The sequence below is a fragment of the Melospiza georgiana genome, chromosome 3 (genome assembly GCF_028018845.1).
Source record: "Melospiza georgiana isolate bMelGeo1 chromosome 3, bMelGeo1.pri, whole genome shotgun sequence".
Lineage (NCBI taxonomy): Eukaryota > Metazoa > Chordata > Aves > Passeriformes > Passerellidae > Melospiza > Melospiza georgiana.
Window position 1 is genome coordinate 115,882,010 of NC_080432.1, and position 21,478 is coordinate 115,903,487.

The following is a 21,478-nucleotide window of genomic DNA, read 5'->3' on the forward strand; positions in this document are numbered from 1 at the left end:
TTTAAAATTTTTCTGAGGAGTGGAATAGTAATTTACTATTTGTAAATGGTCATATTTCATTGCTTTATCTACGGTACAAATAACCCACATTTGCAGAGATTAACTGTATCTAAAATAGCAAATGGTTAAAACAATGGTGTCAGATTTATTTCTAAATATTTATGCAAACAATGGAAATAGCTGCCACTGAAATAAATGTAATAAATAATGCAGTATTTCCAGTAGAAGAGATCATCTGGTCACAGAAATTGCAGGTCATCCAAGACATAATATCATGTCTGACTGCTGTGCACATTGAAGAATAGGTTAGGGGTCTTCAAAGAACCTTTTCCTTTCTATCAGACAGGAAAATGTACTTTACTTCTGAGGTAACAAACCTTTGTTAATTTGGATACATTCTTTAAAAGTTTATTTAACTCTTGCCCTTTACTTAAAGCAAACTTATCATCATCTTGAGCTCATCCTTGACAAGTACAGAGACAGACTGACTTTCCAATAGCATGTGTGACAGAAGTTCCTGCCACATTTCACTCACACACACAACCCTTTCACATTCTTACATTCAAAATCCACTTTGAAAATTCAATCTAGGGCAGAACATAAAATTTTCTGTCTTTAAAACAGGCCTTTTTTCTTAAATTATCCACTTCTACTTCCTCTCACAAACTTCCCCTGGATATGCCAACAAGGCCTTGTGTGTTTGGAAAGCCAGGTCCCTGCCCTGGATGTCAGAAGCAGTCAGCTTAGTGATACGCTTCTGAAAGCACAGCACTGCAGTGAAACCTGAAAGAGAAAAGGGTCAGGCACAGAAGGTGTGCGGGTTTCTAACCCTGCCAGCAATTGTGTGCTATTACAGATGCTGAAACTGCATCTCTGGCTGATAAGGCTGCTGCTGGCACAACTTCTTCATGCAGTGAAACAAGCAATAAGCTCTTCATAAGCTCTACACAGGCTGATACTGCAGCACAAAGCACTTCATTGAAACAAGTGTGCAGCCAGTGAGCCTGAGCGTAGGCAGCTACCACCACTCCAAATACAAAACACTCCATGTCAATTCTCACACAGACTAAAACAGAAGCCACCTTTCAAGAAATGTATCATCTCAATACGTATTTTTATTCTGGTAAATCCTTTGGATGGCATAACAAATCTTTAGATCAAAGACCTGGTGGTAGTTTAAGATACTTCAGAGCAGGTTTCTACAGGTAGGTGTACAGAGAAGCATTGAATTCCTAAATTTCCAGTATACATAAGGTAGTCACAAGTCTGAAAAAGTAAATGGAGTCTGAGAATAACTCAGCTCGCCTACTCAGAGTGTTTTCATCTTTAATCCCATCTAAGATCACATTAAAAAACCATTTAATGACTTGCAGTTCAATAACAATTATTACAATTGATTTTGATGTACAATGAATCAGAAGAAGGAATGAAAATAAAACTGCTTGTGTTGAAATGTGAAAAATTACCAGGTTTCATTTTCCAATCAAAATTAGTTGTTTGTGATGTTATGATTGATGGCTTTTTGAAAGATCAAAATTCCTGTCAAAATTCCTGTCTTTAATCAAAAACCTAAGATTCCAGTAACTGCCAAATGAAATTAATTTGAGAAATTTCACACTAATTTTAACACTTTTTTTCTGAAATGGTTCTTTTTCCTAAAGGAGTCTGTTTTTCTATGACAGGACTCTTGAATGAGGAAAATATCATTAACTGCATTTTCATTCTTCTCTTGGCTTCTGTCATCTGAATTCTCTCATGTGTGAAGAACACATACTCAGTGGGATATGGTTAATCAATATGGAAGAGTTGCAAATGGTTCCAAAATCATTTCTACTATTGCCATACCACAATTATGTTATTCCTGCAACAGAAGCAATAATTTAATGGCTGATTTCCAGCTTTCAGACACACCCACTGACAAGTTATGAACTTCACTCTGCTTTTTAAGCTGCCCAGTCCTGTTACCACAGTTTCTGATATTTGTTGACATTCTGTTCATCTTATATCCATGTGGTTTCCTCAGACATATCATGTCCTGTCCTTCTACACCAACTGTAGATCTTTACATCCTCTCTCTGCATTTTGACATTTAAAAAAAATCTATTTCCAGCTACAAATACAGGCTCTGTAACCTTGAAGTAGTGAGTCCAACACCCTCGTGCCACTGCCCCTTCCTTGTCACTGAATTAGATTTAATTCACATTAAGTTTAATGCACTGAAATGAAGTGTAATGAGGTACATGGGCAATCGGGTGACTTTTAATCAGTTCTGCTTGTCAAACAAACATATTGCACTGCAATCTGCTGGATGTAACAATTACATCCAGAGTGGTGGCTTTACCCTTGAAACCTTTTACTCAAATGCAGATCCAGGATGTCATGAGGTTATACCACACCAGTCCCAGTCCTGAGCTCAAAGACAGCAAGCGATGCTGGCCAATACCACAGGATAATAATTTAGGCAGTTAACCAATACTCCCTGATTAACAGAAGAAAAAGCAACCAAAATGCATCTAGACATACCATAATATTTACTACAGTCATACCATCCTGCAGAGGCTCAGTTTGTGTACAGCAGAGTTTGTCAGCTCTGTCTCAGCACAGCCCTTGAGTCTCAGCCCAGGATCTGCCGGGCACTTCTGGCTTCATTGAATCCACAGAACCCTCCAGCACCCTGGACAAGCTTCCCAGAAATAATAAAGTGCAGAGGCATCTCCAAGCATTCCTGAGAGCTGGATAGCACTGCCTGGTGTGCAGGATTAATCCTGTAGGCCACCTACCAGCCATATGAGAGCTAGATCAACAAGAGAATGTGTTCAAAAGTGCAGCCTTCTTTGTTTCCATTATTTTTCAGGTCTTTCATGTTGGATGTCTGAAAAATTCTTTTATCTTCTATCTGTTTGATATTAAAAAGCTCTGTAAGCAATGGCACTTAATATGAACACTCAAAACCTCTTACAAAAATTACAGAATCAAACCCTTAATCTTTGTAGGGATTTTACATGACTCTGATGCATTAAATTTAAGTTTGTGTTCAAGATGAATGCACTTACAGATAAACATATTGTGCAGCAAGGCAGAGGTCATTTACCATTTTGTAAGGATCAAATATATATTTGTAAATCAAAAAATAGTTTATGAGTTCTATCTTATCAGCAAAAATATGCAGGAATGTGCACCAAAATGATAATAATTCTCACAGCCACCAGCCCCATTCAACCAAAGAGATCAAAGAGTTGGTGAAATAGATCTGACCCTTTAGCATCTATAAAAATGTTTTCCTTTGATGTTGCAAATTTTAGGCTTAAATGGTTTTGAGAATCTTTCCACACTTATGTAAAGCATCTGCACAAGTGTTTTCAGAATTATTGCCTTTACTTTCCAGAAAAACCGGTGTCTTGCATAAATATTTTATTTTATAAATATATTTTTTTCATATAAAATGTGTTATATAAATATCATGTTTTCATCCTTGCATTAAAGAGCTGAGGCAGAGTTGATGACTGACATTACACTTGAGCTGTCTGGTTGTCTGCATAGGGTGAAGGAGCTCAGTTGTTGTACAGCATGGCTGAACAAAAATACAAACCCCTGTCTGCACTGGCCCAGCAGCTAAGCAAGCCCACTTCAAACCATTGCCCTGCTGCAGGGGATCTGCTAAACCTTTCAACTCAGAAAATCTCTAGAATTCTCCAGGAAAGTTAGTCACAAAACAGGCCTTAGGCACTTTTCTAAATTTCTTAATCCGTAGTGAAAGGTGTGACTAAGTCACTGGGAGCACCTCCCTGGGGTGGACATTAATGCATAATTTCACACTTCACCACAACTTTAATAAAGAGGTCTCAAAGATTCTTCTCTTAAACTCTCAGCACAATCCTTTCAAGACAACTCTAACCTATCCTCAGTGGAACATTTAAGGTTTTGGAAAACCCATACTGAAGAGAGACCTGTTTTCTTCCTGCCAATTGGTTTTCTAGTAGTCATCTGTCTCTTTTATACAGTTGCTGGTAGCCTGATATTAAGACTTGACTGAAGATTTAAGACTTGGCTGGAAAGGACACGTTCTAGGCCAGGACACCCAGAACTAGCAATTCTCAGCAAATCTGAGTGTACAATTCATGCTTATGCCAAAACTTACTTTTGAAGGTGTTTTGCTGCTCTGAAATCTCAGTTCCTTAAGTCAGAGCATTTCTTCTGATGAAAGTCCATCTCATCTTGTGAGACCACTGCACTTTATCTTAGGAGGGAAAATACTTTTCTCCTCCCTTAAGTTTAGGCTCATGATGTGCTTCCATAGCATTGCAATCCATCTCCATTTTTAGTTTGTTCTTCCATTTGCTTTCCACATCACAGTTTTGCCATTCCCTGACATTCTTAGCTGCTAGGAGGAATTTATCCTTTCTGAATCTGAGTGACTAGATATCTACACAGTGCTTGAGATGCTTGGTCATACCAGCTTCAAAATTTCAAAAGTAGTTAATATCTTTTCCATCTTCCTCCCCAAGGGAGACCCTTATTGCTGGTGTCTTGGGTCTTGTAGTGGTTTCTTATTGTTCTCCCAGTGGCTGATTGCCTAGTTTGAGGGCATTTCCAAATTACATTCCTTTAAGAGTTTCTCAGTCACTTATTCCCACTACAGAAGAATTCCCTTCATTCATTTATCAGCTCAGCACCCCAATGTTATCTAAAAGCCTTACATAGCTTTTGTTTTCCCAATTTAACATATTAGCATAGTATAATTGAAATTGCTTATGAAGTCCAGAAACATTAATTTCAAGGCGTTGTTGATTTCATTGTTCTAATATCTCCATTGTATGACACTACACCCCATGGACAGAAAAATACATGCTTAATAGGCTTTGTTATCTCCTCTGAAGCTAATTGCTTCTGTGGGTTTTCCTTCACAATGTGTTCTGGTTTTAAAAAGTTTCTCAAAACATCCCACTTCACCATCATTTTTTTAACCCAGACAATATGGTGCTCTTCCTCACCCTCTTTACCAAAACCAACAATTTACCTCCACAGCAGTCTTTCTGCAGAGCTTATCAGCAGCCCCATACTCTTAACAGATATATATTCTTTTTAAGATCCTCTAGCAGAGGAAGCAGTGAAGCCTAATTTATGAATTCAGGTCTTGTAGTTGGATTCTCTAGCATATAATTAGGCATGATAACTGATTAAAGTTTTACTCACAATTAGGGCACTCATAATAGCTCTCAATTGTGGATTCCCTCATGTCTCTGGGGGGTTGCATTCATAAATCAGGTTCTCTTTCAGAAAGGGGACTTTACAGTTCTGCTTGGACTCTTGCATTGTCCATATTGATGAAAATCATGTGAACATATTATCTACTAACACTGTGAAATCAGCTGATTTGCTGATAAGTTAGGAAGTGGAAAGAGGGTGGCAGAAAGGGAAACAGGTAGAGAAAAGAAGAGGAGAAAAATTAATCACTCAAACTTCATATCCTTAGGGATATCTAATATGTCTACTTTTGATACATATCTCCTTCTACCATACAGCAGTATAAATATGTGCCATTTTTACACACTTAGAGAAATGCAGGTTCAATGATTCACCTTCCATGCAACACAAAAGCCAAGCTCTGTGCTGAAACAACAGCTGCTTCACTTTTAACCCAGTTTCAAACCTTTTCCTTCTTCTTCAGACTGTCTTGAATTTGTAAGTTTCACATAAAGCTCTTTTCACACAATATTTTTCATGTCTCACATACAAAAACTCTGTTTCTCAAATGTCCAGATAAAATGTTTTAAACATGAGAATGACAGCTAAAAATTTTTGCTAAAGGACAACCATTTCCCAACTGTTCATTCAAACACAAGCTGCTCACAAATAAGCATTCAGCCAAACAGCCATTAAAAAATGATTCTTCGACAGCCTACGAAATTGCACATTTGGACATCTGCTTGTGTCTGTTCTTGGAGACAGATCACCCAACCCAGCTGGAGAGACTCCTAATCTACCCAGTTTGATCCTCCTAATGACCTCACACAAAAGTGCCATGGTGAGCTTTCCATGAAGTATCTCAGAACTGCCCCACAGGTGGCCAGTGCTTTCCATTCTGGAGACCAATGCCAGCACCACCTTCACTGGACAACTTCTAAAATCCCTGTCTTAGATATTTGACAGTGTGCACTCCTTGGGCAATCCCAGCAGCATGCACCTCTTTTGGTCAGCCTCAGACATGGCAGCAGATAGCAGACCTGTGTAACAGCATCATTTATCTCAAAGGAAGTCTCTTGAGTGAGTAAATTGAAAGTTTTCCTGTCTGCACCTGCAGAAGTGCTAAGAAATGTCCTGCCAGGGACAAGGCAGCTGCACACCTTGGAGACAGCAGTGTGTGGATAGAGCTGCCTCACTACTGCTGTCAGCACCATGACATTGTTGCTGGAATCAATAGTAGAATTCTTGGTCTCTTTCTGGAAAATATAGTCTGGTTTCTGTTAACTAAATCCAGAGCCAGCATTAGCCTCCTGGAGCCACAGATAGATACAGTTCTCTCAGCCCTCACATAGTTGTCAGAAGGCTCATCCTTGCTTGGCTCTGTGGACTTCCACAACTTTTGACCCCATAGAATTTCTTTCCCAACCTGCCCCTAAAGCGACTGAGGAATGCACAACTCTCTCTTAAATCTGCTTTTGGTGAAACTATGTGCCAAATATTCAAATGCAGACACAGACAGTGGGAATCAAATATTCAAGGTCACTTTTTTCCATCACATCCCAGGCTTTTGTTATCTGATATAGTATGTTACATTGCTAGAGTGATCTAGATAACTTCATTATTAGAGTGAACCCTGCTCCCACTTATGTTTCAGACCACCTGCTGCCCTCCCAGTACCTCCCTAGCACATTTCAGGGGTCATCTCATGCCAAGAAGCACTGAATATGTGACTATTCTGTTCTGGAGGATAGATTTGACTGGTGTGGACATGTGTGGCCACCATAGCTAGTCCCAGAGAATGGTCATGGACATAAGTCACTAGTGAAATGCAGCTGTATTTCAAGTATAGATATGCAGCTAAATTTCAAGTATAGATTTAAGCATTTAATACTAGGTACCTATTTAAACTTGTGAACAGTCTTTCTCATGAACTAAAACATATCACATCCCACCATCTGCAAAAGGCATTGTCACATTCTCTGGGAATGGTAATCACGTTATGCTTAAAAGAGCCATAAACTCAATTTAGGAAAAATCTTTTTCTGTCACAGTTCAATGCCTGATCAGTTTGGCAGAGTTCTAATAATTTACTCTCCTGTATTTAACGTGATTTTACCCCTTTTTAGTGGCAATTCCTCTTTAATGAAATCAAAATTTTTACAACTGGTATGGCATAAAATATGAACCTAATCTATGTCTAAATTTTGTGCTGCTTGATGACCTCCTCCCCTTGAGTACTATGAAAGCCCTCCTGCAGAGTTCAGCTGTGTAAGAGTGAACTAAATCTTTTTCAGGTATTAGGAAAATTGATAGCTCTTGATTAAATAGTCCATTCATTAAAACACAGCATACAATTTCTATTCAGACAAAAAGGATTCTCTCCATATAATTGAAATAGAAGGCAAGATTCCGTACAAATTTCCAAATACGAGCTGCACAGAACAGGAACTGGTGATCAAGAGAAATATCAAAGCAAGCAGAAGAAATTTGGCTCTTCTGATAAGCTGAAATTCCTTAAACTTCAGGACACATTTTTTACCAAACTGGGACTTAATATACTAGTACAAATGTAAAAGAAATTCACCATGGCAAATCAGATGCCTAGTATGGAAGAATTTTAGTGAATCAAATGAATATTTGCATGTTTGTAAACACAACTAAATAGATGTTTCAAATTCACCAATTTCACACATATTGCATTTCACTTTTCAGAAGGAAATTAGGATATTAATTCATTACTTAGATCAACATGCTTCAAAAATTCCATACTATTCAGATAAAAATCCCCAAAAATTTTATACATATTGTTTTGGTTTGTGTTTTTTGAGGTTTTGAGTAAGGAATGTGCAACCTAGCAGATCTAAAATTTAAAATTCACACAGATAATATAAAGTAGTCCTAGCATATTTACAACCCCACCACTATTTTCTTGTGTTCTAATTTTCGCTACAATACAAGAAAATAACATTGTCCATCCAAACTCTTGACTGGCACAGTATTTTTCTCTAAAGTGATAGGTTATGACCTCATCATCAAAACTCAGTAAAACAAATTTGCAAAACAACACAGCTTACACATAAACGTGGTTAGATGGTTAGAACCAGATGAATGAACAATATTTCTTACCAAAAAAAAATCAGGTTATGCTGAGCTGAATTTATCTCCAATATCCCAAGCTATTCTGAATTAACCTCGTGGCAGCAAGATGATACCATCAGATATCTTGGCTGAGTGTGAATGAAAGGTGTATACTTTGCAATGTCATTTATTCTTTTTGTTTCTGCCTCAGATCCTCTCTTTCTTCCTCCTGCTTCTGGCAGAAGCCTCAATAAACTGACAAGACCCTTCTATTTCATTATTGGCATGGCAACACTCAATTGTTCCCATGCTACTCATAAAATCTCACTATATGTTCACTTTCCTTTTTTCCTGAGTGGACCTTACTGACTGCAACTGGATTATACCTCTGCACAATATTAAGCCCTCATACAACTGCAGGCAAGACTGATTATTGGAATAAAGCTTGCTTACTTTTTAATATCTCTTGAATTATCAAGGAAAATACCCTATCCCTTTTTTGTATTTTTCCATGTTCAGTTCCCAGGTGTAGTTTGTGTCTGAACTCACTGGTAATACCAACAAACAGAATTCTTTATCAAAATATTGTGGCCCAGCAGCCTTTTTAGGTGAATGTCTGGTTTGTTCACTGAGGAACATCACTAATATAGCACACAATTTACACACACTAGATTATTCTGCAACAACACTAGATCCATGAGGCTCAACAAAGAGTCTGCTGGAGAAAAAATCTATTTTATTTCCAAAATTACATAAAGCTAATTTTACTGGATTTTGTTCTAAAATTATGTCAGCATATCTTTTTATTTTAGTCTGTTTTCTAAGGGTTTTTGTGCTGATTTTCAATTGGTACCCACTGACTTACCTACTAAACATATAATCGGTTAGTAGAACTGAATCTGCATATGTATGGGCTCCCAGCTGGACAAAGCTCATAGGCTGGTAGCATAAATTATAATTTAATAGACACATAGCAAGAAAAAATCCCAGCCCATCTGTTTCATCCTTCAACTAAATATTTTGGAAGGAAGTAATTCACCTTGGCAAGATTCCACAGTAAATTATGAATGGAATAAATAAGCTTGCATGCATTTCTGTTTGTACTTGCATTGTTTCTCAAGTTAGGACAATTTATATTTATCCCTTTTAAAACATTTTCACAATAAATGAATAAAACAGCCACTGTTCTTAAAGGCTGACTGCTTGCAGAGATTGTGTTATAGAACCAAAAGCATTTTTGTCAGGGAGAGAATTTAAGAACTGAACATGGTATCTGGAGGTAAACTGGTTTCAACTACAATATCTCTGGCCAGTGATGTGCCAGAAACTACCCAGGAAACTACTTCTCACACTATAAAGGAGGGATAAAAGTGCTTTTCCTATGAGTAGTTGCCTTGAATCTGCCTTGCTGCAAAGTAACTTTTACCTCTGATCACTATGTAGAATATCCTCATACTTGCATTTTGGTAGCCACAGCTGGCTGCCATCTTCCCATCTGTTCTGTTTTCTAGATCAAATAAGCCCAACTGCTTCCCAAGTGCTTTTTCTTTAATTTCAGTGGTCTTTCTCTAGGTTTTTATAGTTTCTTCTTTAAATTTGTTGCCCAAGTTCCAGTTTCTCAGCAGTCTTTAACAGAGGAAGTAATTTGTTCCTTTATACACCACTTTTGCTAATGCAACACAGAATAAGAGATACTTTTTCTTTCATTATAACATCCCAGCAGGGAATCATGTCTCATTTGTGATCTGCTACAACTCTCACAGCCTTCACTGCAGTATCTTTGACAACTAAGTTATTACTCATTTTGTACTTACACCTTTGATTTTGCCTTCCTGATTGCCGAACCTGTATTTAGTGAATTTTGCCTTTTCAGTTTTAGACTATTTCTTCCATTTAAAAAGAACCATCGTATTCTGATCTTTCCGATGTTTCTTTGAAGTTATTTGGCTGATAATATGGTGAGCTGGACTGGATTGCTGTACATCACATACATTGATCAAAGGATTTATCCAGTGAGGTGACCAATATTGTGTGGTGGGAGGAGCAAACAGAATTGTCACTTGCCATCAGTTTGCTCCAGGAAAGCTCATGAGCCCAAACTCAAAGCCCAGGAATCTTTCAAAAGTGTGCTGATAGTAGAAATGTAGATAAAGTGGAATGGCCACAACTGTGTAAAGTGCATAGAATTTTCTCTCCTAATGTCCCACCAAGGGGTGAGGGAACACTTCTACCCTCCACATCCTTCCCCTCATGCGTGGGGCTGTGGTGCATGGCTGTGCTGAAGAAAAAACCCCTCTTCCTGCAGCACCACAGCTCAGCACCAGCTCTCTGCTGCTTGCATGGCGAAAAAAGGCGTCACTTTGGGCTGGAAACAACAATTTCAGTGTCATAAAAGCAAAGCAGGAGATGAGACAGTATTTCACTGCTGTTCTAGAAGACCTAGCAGCAGAAGGAAGCAACGCTGGGAAATTGGGTTTTATTTCATAAAAGATGGGAGTGAAAATGGTTGAAAGCCTGAGAGGTTCAAACAGAAACAATAGTCAGGGAAGTGTAAAGCAAATAAGACATTTCTTAGAAATTGCAATTCAGAATCCACAAAATTTGCTATGGTCAACTTAGCTAGAAGGAAAACATAGGAAGTAAATGAAAAAATACTTCAAGAGACGGGGGAAAAAAAAAGAAATATTTTTACTGGTTTGTATTGTGCTGTCCAGACTTGCATTTTTATTAATCTATTTCCATTTATTTTCAAGGAAAAAATAATAAAGAGCCAGCCCAGTGTCTGTTATGGTATTCCATGCATTTGTTCTGCACACAAGATTTCTAGGGATATTGAGACATCAACAACTTCTGAAATTAAAGATCTCAAAAATAAAAAACCTAGTTCATAAGCAATGCGAAACAGCTGGGTAGATCTAAGCAGCTCTGCAGAGATCACTTTTTCTAAAACCATTACTACTTTTTCATGTTATTTCACAGCAAGTTAACTATCCTAGCATGTTCTCAGTTATATCATCTGATGTGAATTTGACTGCCTCCCATCTCAATATCCAGCAAAAGATTGGCTGGATATATGTTTGCATGAACTGATTTGGAAGAAAAGAAAGAATAAAAAGCAGGAAATAATTTGGTAATGTACAAATTATAGTAGGCTCACAGCTGGAATGAGCCCAAAGGAACCAACCAGATTCATGGTAAAGCTGTTTTATATCACCTAAGTTCAGCTGTCTTAAGGCTGGATGTATAGTTTAATGTCTAAGTCTTGACACCTAGGCTTTCTCCTTTCAAATATCTCCATGAAATGACTAATAAGATATGTATTTTAGATATTTAAGATCAATATATTCTTGAAGATGCCTGTCTCTCTCCACTAACTGTAAATGAAGTTTAGGTAAATGGCTGAAAGTACAAAATATAAATATATAAATAGTTTAGGTAAATGGCTGAAAGTACAAAATATAAATATATAAATAGTTTATTCATATAAATATCTAAATCCTGTGGAGATAAATTGGATGAAGCATATTCTACCATAGAAGTCCAGCATGAAATAACATCATTTTGATTTGCACAGACTTTTCAGCGTTGAATGATCAAAGAACTGTTTTAGTGTGCAGAGAGCATTAATGAGTGTAAAGGGAGGGGAAAAGATTATGGTGTGTGTAAAACACAGAGTAAATTGTAGAGGAAAATTTTCTGAGGGAATGTTAATTTTCTGGAGCAAGGACTAGAATCCAGATGAAAACAGCTTTCTGCTTGTTAGTTTTGAAGGGTAAACATGAAGTGGCTAGTTATACCTGAGGGCTATTTGGAAACTAGGAGAAATCACAATTACAGTTGTAAATTTTAAGACTAGGCTGAAAGAAGTTATTACAAAATGAAACATTTTTGTGTTTCCCCTTGACATTAAATCACATATTCTAAATAAAATGGGGTTGGAGTTTTGCTGGATCTCAGACAAACTCAGCATGGGATTTGAAAGACAATGTGTACTATTACTAGGGATACTAGAAAAGCTGCAGGAAGGCCTTGTGATAACCAAAATACTCTACTTCTAGTGCCTGAAATCATTCAAGTTTCTCTTCCAGGACCTGCACTGAGTTTTAGAGAACTGACTTCTGCCACTGTTATATAGTTAGTGATAAAAGGTTACCCAACATTATTATCCAGGTTCTGTATTTAAATTCTCACCAAAAACCACTGAGTTTTCAGAACTTACATCCAAATAAATTAATGGTGATGAAAAGGAAACCTAGCTGACGTGCTGTACCATTTTTGTAAGGCAAAGTCAAGTCTTTCCAAGTTTATTCTTCCTAGTTGATTTTTTTTTTTTTTTTTTTTTTGCATTGGCTTGATCTCTAAAACATCTTTGAGATACAAAGCTGAATGGGTGCAAATCTGTCCATAATTTGTACATTTCCTCCAGACTTATAAAACTGCAAACAGCTGCAAGCTATACAGAACAATCCCATTTTGAAGAGCTATTTAAAAAGTTTGAGTAGCAATATCCTTCATATAGCATATGAGGCAATAAACACAGAGCAGTTGATTTTTGTGTACTTCACTCTTAAATTATAAAGTGCTTTTCTTGCAGAGTTGGTTTCTATTTCATTCTCTGTGCTCAGAAGTCTGTGCAAAGCAAAGCTGCCTGATGGACACTTGACTTTTATTTTTTCTTCTTGTTCTTCTTTAACTTAAAATAAAGGTAATCAGTAGGGAAAGACTATGTGGGGAAAGATAATTCCAACTAAATTAAAATAAATAGTACTATAATCCCTATTTAATTCTTTTGGTTGAAGGGAAGTGGTTATAGCTGCTTCTAACTTGAATGATTTTTGCTTTAGCAGCATTTAAAACTTATCATTGTTTTAAAAGTGCATTTATGAATAAAGCATTGGAGTTCTAAAAACAGTCTGGCTTTGCAGTGCTGTGAATTGAGAGGAAAAAAATAACAATTAATTGGTATGATAGAATTTTACCTGATATTTTATGAGCAGAAATCTTACAGCTGATTTAATAACTGAATCATCTTAACTGCAGGGGTAGCCATGAGAACGGCATCAATAGTTTTGAATGGGCCTGATTTAATTCCTATCGTTCAGTTTAATGTAGAAAGACTTTTCATGGCCCCACTTCAAAATTCTACACTTTTAGCAGGAGTATTTATAAATGGATTGCTAGGAGGGCAAGAGATAGTAGATACAAATTAGATATTACAAAAAACCCATAAATTACGTATTACAAAAAACCGCACCAGTGTTCTTTCAAAAGAATTACTAATTCTAGAAACCAGCAACATTAAGGCTAATATGGAGTTTCTTTTCCATTTATGGGAGACATGGGGCTCTATTTTTTCAGTCTTGGAGTAGCCAGAGTGCCTTCAACTTTGATTGACCTTGAGATGAGATACAGACATCCAACACATCACAAGATTAAATGCTTGCTAGCCTGTGGAAGTAAATCTCTCCCTCAGTCTGCTTCATGTGTGCCCGTGGGTTTAGGGAAAGGTGCAGGTTGCAATTGGCTTCACTGAATGCTCAGGATTTCTGAACTCTACAGAAAATATATGGAATCACTATGAGATACAAAATCCAGCTCCAAAGGGGCCCCTTGTGCTGTCTTAGAGAGATCATTAGGGTTGCACCAGCACCCCTACAGCTCATGGCAAGGTCCTGACAGCAAAAAGGAAGGGCTAATTCAAAGAGCAAACTCAACAAGGCCTCGTTTCATGCTGGTTTCTGGTTCAGTCTGAAATACTGTCACTACCAGTTGTTGCTTTTCATTTCACTTTCAGTACCCACACATAAGCAACCTAAGTAAATGCTTCCTGCTTTCAAAAACAGAGCTTGTAAGTAATCCTATAAACCCTCAAGCACCTGGTATTATTGGATAACCAGTGCATATACTATAAGAAGTGAAAGCATGGTCTAAACAACGTCCCAAGACACAGCTCCTCAGCTTATATACACTAGAGTGCTAGAAACATGGTGGGTAATTCTAAATAGATCTCCTGTCTACACAGTTTCACTTAAGAGATTAATCCTTGTGTGTTGGAGTCTCTGATGAGGGTTAAGTTTCACAAAACATTCAGGTTTTCTTTGCAAGTTCTCCTTTTAAAAACTGGCATGAAATTCCAGGGAGAAACAGAGTGAAATAGCTCCCAATTCTCAAACACCAGCACGGCTAATTGGAAAGTTGTGTATCAGAAAATCCAGCAGAAATTCATTTCTGTCTAATGCAGCAGTTTTCTTTTCAGGTGAAGTCACCATGGAGACAAACACACCTCCCAAAGCTGCACTGAGGCATCTCCTCCTCTGCAGCCACTGTGGGCTGTACAACCATCAGCAGGAGAGGCACTGGACAGGCCCTGCTCTGAATTAGAGCCAGAATAAGATCGGACCTCCAAGCTTCAGGGTTTGAGTCCAGGTGTGCTGTCAGTCCTTGTGCCTAGACACAGTGGCACAACCTTTCTGCTAGCCAAAAAACATTTGCAAATTCCTCTTGCCCACTCTTTCCTTTAAGTAATGTTTTCATTCCCTGGCAAAAAGCTCACTCCTTTGTACTCAAAAATGCCATTGTGCTGTGTTCTGTAATGCTGTGGGCTTTGTCCTATGTGGCAGGGATTTCTGTCTGATTTTCATTCACTTTACTCTGTGAGAGAAGATTCTCCTTCTCAGAAGGAGAATTTCGAGACTAAACAGTCAGGAGAAGGAAAATGAGGAGGATCTGCTAGGCAGCAAAGGAGTTCTTGCCAGAGTTTTTTTTTTACTGCTTTATTGACCATCAGTGTCAAATAGTTAAGCAGGGGACCTGTGGCTCATTTTCTTTTTCATTCTTTGTGATTCTTTAATACAGGAACATCCCTGTGGAGCTTCCTCAGCTGGACCTCAGCTTCTTCAAGCTCAAAGGTAAGGTCTCTTCAAGAATTAAATGTCCTGTTACACAGAGGTATTGTAGGATGTCCTAATCTCCATATCTTCCATTTATGTAGATGCAAATGTGGCATTTCCTCCAAGACATTGTCCCATGTGCAGGAATACAAATGAATAGGAAAAGTTTCTTTTAATTACATAAAAAAAACCAATAGTCAAAAGCAGCTGTCTACAGTCTCCTCTGTGGTGGTGGTTTTGCAAACAGTTTACAATCAATGTTGAATATGAAAACAGTTAGTTCATTTAATCTGGGACTATTTAATGTTTCGAAGTTAAGCAGATGCCTAATTGCAACGTTCACAGAGCAGTAACAATGCCTGAAGTTAATGGCCCCTGACAGTTTTTATTACAATACTTATTTTAGATAAGTTTTTCTTTCCCATACATGATTTATAGCTGGTGATTTCTTATAAACTCAGCAATTTATAGATTATAAAGTCAAATTATTCTATCCCATTTCTTCAATTAATGAGTGGACGAGGTCAAGCAAGTGTTAGGTACATACAGCAAAGAATTTAATTGGACTTATAGTAAGTTCTTTGTTTCCCTGGCCATCTAGCTCACAGTGCAGGTATGTTTGTGGCAACCTTCTCAGCCTTGATCCTTCATTGTCCAAACTGGAGAATGTGGGAAAATGCACCATGAGTCTTCACTTCAGTAGTACAAACCTTCCTTGAATGAAAACCAGGGTCAGGCCTGGTATAAATGGGGTTCACCATGTCTCCTTTGCCAACAGGGAGTGGGGCTGTGGCTTGGATGTGCACAGCTCACAGGAGCTGTGAACCTGTTCCAGATCTCACAATATTCATATAATGAAGTGTGAACTATTTTGGTAAGAGAAAAGGAGATTCTCTGGCACAGCCTGTCTCTTATCCCCCAACCACACTTCATGCTATTTTGTTTTTTAAAATGTTCTGTGAAACCTCAATGTATTGCATAATTGTGTTAATGATAATGCAAAAATTAAAGGACACCAATTCTGAATTCAGAATCAAAGCAGCCTAATACTTAATGGCTTATAAGCTTTGACATTTCATAGGTCTTCTGGGACGCTTATGAAATATCCATCTTCTTTTGTGAAACTCAGCTGAATATTTTACTGCTATTCTGTATTAACATTTGGTACTATTTGAAGGTTTCCTCAAAGGATTTTAAAGGATTTCTGGTAGGCTGCACATATAATAATACTTCCTCCCCCATCCTTGTGTTTTATAGCTGTACTATAGACAGGCTGCTTACAAGTTTACACTAAAGGACATAGTGATCATAAAAAGTAATGAGCCAAAATTCAGAATTCCTCCCTGCATAGAACAAGTGCCTGTAGCCTAGTAATTACTCCAGTGCAATACATTAAGTCAAAGCTTCTGAGAGCTCCTTGTAGCAGCTGTTAAATGATTAATATCACGTTGGTAGATTTCGCAGGAGAATCTGTTCAATAAAGGAAAGTTCAGTGTATATGCAAAGTTTCAATTCCGCACAATTTGGTTTAGAGTCAACATACAATATTGCATATTTCATGGTTCCAAGAGGAGTGCAGCATTCATTAAGAAAATACAGATGGTTTTCAGATAGCTAACAAGATTTCACAGCCATTTCTTTTCTCTCTGCCGTGAAACCTGGAGAGAAAATAACAGTAACGATGAACTCACTATGACTGAAACCTCAAGGCTCATTTCTGCCAAAATATCAAAATCCTGAATTGATGTTAGCGGTCAAGTTCCACCAAGTTTAACAGAGCTAAGCTATTTGCAGGACTTTGAAATGCGTCCCTCTTTTCTCCAGCAGTACTTTTCTCGCTTTGAGAAAATCCAGCTTTTTGAGGGTGAGACTGCCAATTTATTGTGAGCCCTGAATAGCCAGCAGCAAGCAGTTGTATTGCCCCAGGAGCACAGCAGCCTGAATCTTCAGACTCAGGGAATGAGAATTCAATCCTTGGGAGGTGTAAATCTGCAGCACAGTCACACAGACTCTGCCTTGCCTGCCATGCACTGCCATGCACTAATGTGGAGGGAGGAGTGAAGAGATGAGGGCCAAACCCCTCTGCTGCACTTCTCTGCACAGCAGGACCTTGTTGTGCCTGAAATCTGCATTCAGCAGGCTAATATCCTGTAGAATTTGGGGAAAACAACAGATAACAAGCATGGTTTGCTGCTCTGAATCCACTCAGGAATAACTGATTTCTCTCACAGTTTTCTTGGCTAAAAACCAAGGATTTCAGGATTTCTTCCCACATGCTTTCTGCCTGCAGAAAGATTTGATAAATGATGCAAGAATGAACACTGAAAAACAAACAATGGACTATCAGAATTTAGATCAAGAAGTTAGTTTTACCTCCACCTTACACTCTTAAAAATATCATGACTTCTGCCTCCAGTGTCTATGTTTGACTTCCCCTCTGTTATTCTAATGCATTCACCATTTTCCTCCTGGAGCATCTAAGAATAAGAACAAATGTATACATTGAATATGCACACAAAGACAGATATATATTGTTACTGCCCCAAAGACCTTCCACACTAAAATAAAACTGGGATATGTAAAAACTTGTAAATATTTGACAAATGATGCTAGTCAAACCAAGGACTCTTCACCACTGTGGTGAGCTGGTTTTGACTGGAATGGAATTAATTTTCCTCACAGTAGCTAGCATGGGCCTATATTTTGAATTTGTGCTGGAAGCAGTGTTGATAATACAGGAATGCTTTCATTACTGCTGAGCAGTCCTTGCCCATAGTCAAGGCGTTTTCTGCTTTTCACCCCACCTCACCCCACCAGTGAGGAGGCAGAAGTTGGGAATGGACACAGCTGAGACCGCTGACCCCAACTGACCACAGCCATATCCATAGGGTGTCATGCTCAGCTTGTAAATCTGGGGGGAAAAGGAAAGGGTAGGGGACATTTGGAATGATGGTGTTTGTCCTTCCAAGTCACTGTTGTGCTTGATGGAGCCCTGCTTCCCTGGGGATGGCTGAACACCTGCCTGTCAATGGAAAATGCTGAATTAATTCCTTGTTTTGCTTTGCTTTTGTGAATGGCTTTTGCTTTAACTGTTAAACTGTTTTTATCTCAGGTCATGAGTTTTCTTCCAATTTCTGTCCCCCATTTCACCAGGGGGGAGTGAGGGAGCAGCTGCATGGTGCTGAGTTGGCAGCTGAGACCAAACCATGAACAGCACCCTCAGGTGCACCCATGCTCAATTCACCCTCCAGGACGCAGCACTGGGCCTGCATACAAGCACTCCACAATTAAGTGAAAATAATAGCTTAAGGCTACTGATGCTCAGAGTTTGGTCTCACCCTTGCTCTCAAAACTGGGAAGTTAGCCATTATTTAAGTTTTCAGTGAAGAGCTTGTAATCTGCTTATTTTCAGGATCTACCAAATCTTTTGCAGCCAGCCCTGAGCTTGTTCTGCTTGTACTTGGAGCTGGCAGAATGCAAGCAAGGTCTCATTCAGAATTCCCAAAGCTTTCTAAAGCAGCACTTTGCTCTGGGCAAGGCTTACTGTATGACTCCAGGCATGGTGCTTTCAGTGTAAAGTTGGTGAGTATGCTGTTGACTTAGAGTACAGGTGAAACAAGCTTCTGTGAAAGTACAAAAACATCTCTGCAAAAGTATATGTTCATAAATATTTATGGTCTGACACTATTAGCCAGGATTTCAGGCTGCAGGCTCCTGCTGATATTTTAAAAGCCTACTTGGAGCTCAAGCTTAGGGCTATTGCTGTTGTACAGTCTCACACATGCAAATGCAGAACTTGCACTGCAGACAAGTTTTTTCCACAAAAACAAAATCAAAATCACTGCCTACTTTGTATTATTCCATCTGAGTACAATGCCTGTCTCTACAGTACCATGTCTACGTCTGCATTTATCCACATTGCTAACCTAGGGAACATTCTTGCAGTGGTTTTGCAGGAGGTATCTCAAGAGGCAGAATGAGTTTTGGAATATGGCATAGATTTTTTTTAGTGTGGACCTTGAGGCTCTGGACCCCATTGACTTAGGCCAGTGGATTGGGTAGAGAGATTATCACAGGATCTTGCCAGCTATGTCAGCTTCTGTGTTTGACAGTAGGTTAACATGCAAACCCCATATTCTTATTAGGTATTCCTATTTTTCTATGATATCTCCAGAATGAAAGAGTGAAGGGCCACTGCAGACTCTCTTACAACTGGCTATACATTAGCTGTAGTTCTAGTGAAATCTCTATAGAGATTTCTCTACAGAGATGAAATCTGTCTTGTAAGACTTCTGCTGCAGTATTAATGGAATACTTCATATATAATATTAATTATATATATTATACTAATGGCATATTTTATATGCATCATATATACAGAAGATACTTCTGATATGGTTCAAGATTTTAGTGGAATTTTATCACATAACTTTAAAGCCTTCTACTCGAAAGCAACTGTATTGTACTGGCAGGAAAAAAATATTATTACCATAATGTTTAAATCTAAATATTCAGTGAATTCTTCATTGGTTACAGTAAATCACATTTCCTGTCTCTCTAACATACACATGCAAGGTTACTGTGGTTAAAACTTCCTTGATGAAACGTCCAAGATTATTATATATCTGAGACTATAAGTGTCCTTTTTTTAAATTTTTGTCTTTTTGCAGTTTCTTTTTGAATTATCAGTTTGCACGGCTTGAATGTGAAGATAGATATATGAGTGGCAACCACAAGTCTTCTTAGAACTCCTAAAAATCTTTGAAATCTTTTGATCCTCCCTCTGTATATTTTAACTCAGTATGGCCTGAGTGATTGACTTTTAGTCTGATTACTTATGTGGGATTCAAACATTAATGTTGCTAAAACCTTTAGACCTCATCATGGCACCAAGCAGTCTCCTTACACACTTTTTTTCTGATCTAGATGTAAAGAAAACCCTTTCAAAGAATAAAAATCCCATCATTTGGTGCCATGTCAAGCAGTCATGTTGTTAAAACTTTCCTTATCGAGCCATGACAGGAATTGTGCCTTTGTAAAAAGGAAATTGAGACCCAGAATTAAGCCAGAACTGCCAACAGAGATCTGGTGTTTTAAAGGGAACCTGTCATGAATTCTAACTATGCTGAATGAAATTACCCTCAGCCTCCCTCCCTTGTGAAGCACTCCACTTACCCAGAAAAATACTTAACTGTGTTCAACAGGTGTGCCAGGCTTTTTTATCCATTTGTCTTTCCACTCTAAATACACCGGTCATCTTGTTATTGCAGTAAACATTCTTCTCAAATGGACCCAAGTTCCTTAAAAAAAAAAAGAAATTTGATCTTAATAAATTCCAGTAAAGGAGAATAACCCCAACTCAACTTTTGGAAATTACCTAATGGATAATGGCATAGAAGTGGCCTGGAATAAAGCAAGTCACAGATTTTTCAAAAGCAACTTTGTGTTACTGTAATTTTTTACTGATATGAAAAAAAACCTCCTAAAATAAACAATAACAAATAAAAACACCCAAAAGCAAAAAACTAAACCCCAAACCAAAAACAAAACAGTGATAGAAGTTGTACTATATCAAACTTTTTAATTTAGCTCTTACACGTCTGGCTAGCTCAATGAGTTCATCTAGCATTAGATTTACTAATATTTACTATTCAACAAATTGTGCAAGCAGAAATCATTATCAGAAAACCTGAAATAATTACGATACGGAACAATTGCAAAAATATATTCCCTGGTTTTGTTTTCCAAATGTATAATAAAAGAACTCTATTGAAGTGCAAGATACATTGACTGTGTTCTGGAAAGGCAGAGAGGTTAAAGAATCTGCATATGTGTGTCAATAAATAATAAAGAAAACTCTTAACCTCTTTTCTATGAGTCATTTTTTTCTGCAGTGATATCATCTGTGCATTTTCATTATGGCAGTTATGCTATTGCCACTGGATTGAAAATCCTATATGCCTACTATCGTTAATTATTTTTAATAAAAATTAAATAAATAGACATGAAGTTAAAATTACCACTTTGTATAACCATAGCACTAACCGTCCAGATTAAATAACTAACATTGTGATTATGAAAATTTAGGCTTCCATCAAAGGACAAATAATTTATATATCTAATTAATTCTCCCTCAGGTTTACATGTGCATGCATACCACATAAGACATGTGCTGTCCTACCTTCACAGGTCTTTCCTATACCCACACACATTGTCCAATGTAAATAGACTGTAGCTTGAAATAATTATGAGCAAGAGCCTGTAATAACAGTGTGTTCATCACTGTGTTATTTTTGTCAACAACAAAGAAATTGAAACTGAGCAGT